General features: G+C 30.0%; 1 non-coding gene across 1 annotated transcript; it reads left to right on the forward strand.

The window, feature by feature from the left end:
* The first annotated feature begins 2063 nt into the window (after nt 1-2063).
* On the forward strand, nt 2064-2145 carry Trnal-aag. The gene has a single exon. It is a non-coding gene; the product is annotated as a tRNA-Leu (tRNA).
* Nucleotides 2146-5369: the final 3224 nt, after the last annotated feature.

Here is a 5369-nt window from a genome sequence, read left to right on the forward strand (position 1 = left end):
AATTATGGCTATTTAAAAAAACGTATCAAAATTTGACCTGCGATATACAGGGGGCAAAAAAAAATCGTGCCAAGTCTGATAATTTAAAATTTGAAAAATCTCGACTTTTCAAATAGAACACCCTGTGTTTTATGATTTCATTAGATGCCTTTCTGTAGACCCTACAATTTTTTAAAAGCTTTCCCTATACCTAAGTTGCGTAGTTTTTGCAAAAATCCATTTTTATGTAAAATACCGGATTTGCGCCCTTTGTGGGGAAAAATATTGTAGGGGTATTTATTTTTATTAATTTTATTAGTTGTCTAGCTACACTATTTAAAATAAAAATTAAAAAAAAAATTAGATATTTGAGTTTAAATAAATAAGTCTTTATGGAAAGTTAAAATCAAAAAAACATAAAATCGCTACAAGTGATTAAGAATTAGCAAAATATGGGAAATGTTTGCTAGCAGTACGTATTTAACAAATAATCCAAATTTACAGAGATTCCCACTGTTTTGAAAATGTGAAGGAAAGGTTTGAATACCAGGAGACATGAAAGTAACCACGATAATATTTAGTTTAAAGTTGTGGCGTCTGCTGTTGAAAATCCAAATATTAGTGCCAGAAAATTAGTAGTAACCTTGGAGTGTTCAAAAGCTTAACAAATAAAATATTGAAGAAGAAGTTTCACCCGTATCATATTGAAAATCAAGCACTGTTACCGTAGTTAGGAAAGTTATTAGTGAAATTGGAGATTAAAAAATTTGGATGAATAGAATTTTGAAAAAAGAATACTCATAGTCGCAAGCTAACTTAAAATAAATGTTCAAACTGTCCACCGTTGTTTTCTACACAAAGCATTAATCTACAATGAAAATGAATGTGTACATTTCTTATCATTTGAGGTGTTATAGTTAGAAACTCGTTATGAATCTTTTCATTTAAGTCTTGAATATCCGTTGGTGGTACTTCGTATATTCGCTCCTTGATATAACCATACAAGGAAAAGTCCAGACTATTTAAGTCAGGCGAACATGCGGGCCAAGGAACTGGACCACCACGAAAAAATTAAAAGGCGATTATCTCAAAAACTATCAATATTTTAATAGGGATCATAACACAGAGTCCCGTTAATTTTTCACGTAGAATTCGATAATGCCATAAAAAATATAGGTTTCCATTTAAATAAATTAAGTTGGTACCTGCCCAGGTAAAACTGAACACCCTGTATAAGCAAATATATTTTCATTTTGTGCAGCTCGGGAAAGTAGGCAACTCTGTAGAAAAAAAATTAAGTTATATCTTTTATTAACCTAGATATTGGACTTACGCGTACTAGGTGGACACGGTGTATACTTTTATTATTAATATAGATACATTCGTCTGGTGTTATATGCCAGTTTATTGTGGTTATCATTTTCGATTTTAATCGAAATGTGGGTAGCCTGCAATAAATTGGCCAATTTATTGTAACCAGTACAAATATCAAAAGTTGTTAAATACAAAAGCTGTCTAGTTTGTTATAATTAATTTTTAACGACAATAGAGGACAATTACTTTCTTACGATAATTGTAAAATTACCAAGGTAACAACTGCAAAGTCTTCATAAATGTTTACAAGCCACGTGGTCGTCGTGCTTAGGCAACCAACATTGTACGGCTGGTACTGTTAACTGAAAATCCTTAAATCTATTCCAGTGACACCAATATTGATGATTCGTTTACAATGAACAATAACAAGTCGTTACATCTAAATAATACAATCGCTGATTGGTTGAATAGAATCTCGTGAAAAATTACACCAATCACCAGCCGGTGAAACAGAATGTTGTGTTTTAATGTTATCTTTATCTTATTATTTTAATAACTTTAAATTTTACCGAAATTTTGTTGCAAATGTCTAATCATTTATGAACGGTCTGCACATATTTATAAATATTCATTTATTCCGATACTAAGAAGAGAAAACCACGTATGTCCCAAGGAAAAGATGGTGCTATTTTATTCATCTCAAAAAATAAGAGTAGCGGTTTTAATTGTTGTCTTGCTTACGTCGCATTTGTATTAATTTAATTAAGCACGGTAGCGTGGCCGAGCGGTCTAAGGCGCTGGTTTAAGGCACCAGTCTCTTCGGAGGCGTGGGTTCGAATCCCACCGCTGCCAAGTTTTTTTTTAACTCAGTAAAGGGCAATATGTTCTTGTCATTTAATTTTAAAAAGTATACACTAATGAAATTCTATCTGTATAGTAATGATAATCATCCAATTAAAAATGCTTAGGAGATGTAAGTCTTTACTTGGTAATAAAATAATGACAAGTTTCTGGGATAGTTTTTCGAAAACTGTATTAAAACCTCAATTTTTTTAGATTCAGTTTTACCATTTAACTTTTAAGTTAAACGACTTTTTATTTGATAGACTTATTATTGATAACAGATTATACTTACCAAAAAAAAAAATTATCAAAATTTTGAAGCTTCAGCTGAAGCCCTAAAGAGCCCATATCGAATAAAAAATAAGCTTTTTTATTTTTAGTTTTTAGAGACCGACCGAATGTGATTTTTTTGACTGAAGCCGAAGCCGAACTTCGGTTTATGGGTCACCTTCGGCCAATGCCGAAGATATTTTTATTGACTTGAAAATTTTAATTAATAACAAAAATAAGATAACATAAAAGTAGGTCAAAAATATAGGCATGATGTTTTGAAAATATAATATACCGGGTGAGTCATTAATAATGGTACACAGCTTAATGGCAGATTGTTAACGTCAAAATATAGTGATTGAGCCAAACATGCCTTAGTCAATTGTTGCTCCTTTTCGTTCAACGGGGTGTTAAAGTTGAAAAAATATTTTCAATTTATTGTGATATTTTAGGTATGTATGGACCGATTGTTTTGGAAATTTGTAGTTTTACGTTTTTTGAGGTGGCAAATGCGAATATGCAAACAGTGTTGGGGTCATGTCTAGGGGGCGCTAGTTATACTGTCCTATCGATGTAAAAACATGTCTAACTTTTTGTATTTTACAATTTTGAATTTTTTAACAAGAAAATATTTTTTCAACTTTACCACCCTGTAGAACGAAAAGGAGCAAGAATTGACTAAGGCATGTTTGGCTCAAACGCTATATTTTGACGTCAACCATCTACCATTAAGCTGTGTACCATTATTAATGACTCACCCTGTATATATAGGGTGTTAATTAAGTATGTACAATAAATTCAACAGACGATTATTTGAGTGATTTTAATACAAAAAGTTCATATAAACATTGGTCCGCAGATGCTTCGTTTTCAAAATACAGGGTGTTAATGTTTTATAAAAAAATGCTATTTCGTAAATATTTTAAACACTCTTTATCGAATTTTGTTGTAATTTGGCAGTGTTGTTTGTAGTGTTAAGGGGCTAATTCAACCTTAATTTGATTGGATTTGCTATTTGTTTAAATAATGGCCGATTGTGACCGAAGCCGATTAATCAGTCGGTCGGTGTTTTTAAAAACAACTTAATCTAAAAATCTTTAAATAATCTTATAATCAAGTTGACAGTATTAAAAGTTTTACCAATGATAATTGTATAAGATAAGAAAAAAATTGTTTACATGGAAAAGTTAAAACCATAGACAAAATAGACTGAACTGTAGAGGCAAGCCGGTGAAGCCAACCGTCAGCCAAATCTCGGCCATGCCAGCCTCGCGCTCAAAGTCGCTGTTAGACATTCGCTTTGTCAACATTGTTACTATTTTATTAAATATATTGTTTTCCTTTGTGCAATCATGGGACAGTGTATCGTTAACGATTGTAGTAGCAGATCTGATCGCAATAGTAATAAAATTTCATTCTTTAGGTAAGTAATAATATAAAAATATTTTATAACATTTCGACGGCGTCGCGCAGCATTCTCCATCTCATATGCACTTATTTCCAGTGTTGGCTTCATGTTTTTTAGTACCCACGTTATTAACTGATGTAAATATACAGGCTCATATTACCAACCAGCTATTTACAATTCGTTTTTTGTCACAATTGGTGTTTATTTTCATGATGGCTATTAAAAATAATTGTAAATATTGAACCCTCAACCTATAATTTCAATAATAAACATACGTTAATGTTAAATTACAGGAATAAAATTGTATTATTTCCCCATTTTCCTGTGTTAGAATGTTGTGTTTCATGTGTTAGAACTTATTAGAGCTATTTGCGAAAAATATGTAGATATAAGAATAAATCACGAAACAAAAATATTTAACTCTCTAAAAGTTACAAAACGACATGTACTAAATAAAGTTACAATATTTAAAGGCCAATAAAGATTTTAAAGTAATGTTAGAATTTTATTTTTTATCCAAATTTTAAAAATCTTAATAATAGCTTTAGCAATTTTAATGTTTATATTCGTATATTAAAAATATATGCCGTTACATTTTGCATTAGTTAAACTAATTTTATCATTATGTTTCAGAAAAATGACAATTTAAGAAATAGAAAAAATAATAATATATTTTTTTAATAACTCCTATAAAAACAGTACACTCAAGCTACAGAAAAATAAAAGTGTGTATCATGTATTAAAAAACTTTTTGAATGTGAACTTATTTAAAAAATATGAATAAGAACTTGTGAGGACTGTATGTGAAAAGTATATCGATGTGATAATAAATCATGAAGTTAAAATATTTAATTCAGTGAAATCTACTAAAAGACAAATATTAAATAAATTAGTATTACTTAATGGACAATAAATATATTTAAATTATTTTGTAGGTTTATTTAATATAAGCAAGACAAATTATATTATTTTCTGAATTACAAACTTGAAAAATAACTATTTGTCATAAGTATAAAAATATTGCCTTAATCCGAACCTGCTCAAAGTATGCGCGCTCAGATTACTTCACACACTCCACTTCCCCGCAATTTGGCTTCATCGGTTCCCGTGCTTTGGGATAGGAAACGTACACTCTAGGTGCTCTCTGGTTAAAACAAAATAATTTTCAGATTATGTAATTTTGTCCTTAGAATAGTTATTTGTAGAATACAGGGCGTTAAAGCTTTTTTTAAAAAAGTAGCATATGTAAATACGTAAATCTAATCGTACGTTAATCTAAACAATGCTCTGCAAGAGCTTAATTGCCTTTTTGAGGTAAAATTGATTAAATGTTTCACTTTACAAACCGTCAATTTTTAAGGATACCTTGAAATCTATGAATTTATTTGGAAATAATAGAGAACTAATAGTTTTAGAAAATTTTATTGTGGTTTATAACAGTATAGTCTTAAATGTTTCGTATGTAACGCTTTCTTAGGATTATATTGATATAAGTTTTGGTTAGGAAATCATAAAAAATTAAGGGCAAAAAAATTAATTTTTGTTTTCATTTCAA

The sequence above is a fragment of the Anoplophora glabripennis genome, unplaced genomic scaffold (assembly GCF_000390285.2).
Source record: "Anoplophora glabripennis isolate ALB-LARVAE unplaced genomic scaffold, Agla_2.0 scaffold482, whole genome shotgun sequence".
In the NCBI taxonomy this organism is placed as follows: domain Eukaryota; kingdom Metazoa; phylum Arthropoda; class Insecta; order Coleoptera; family Cerambycidae; genus Anoplophora; species Anoplophora glabripennis.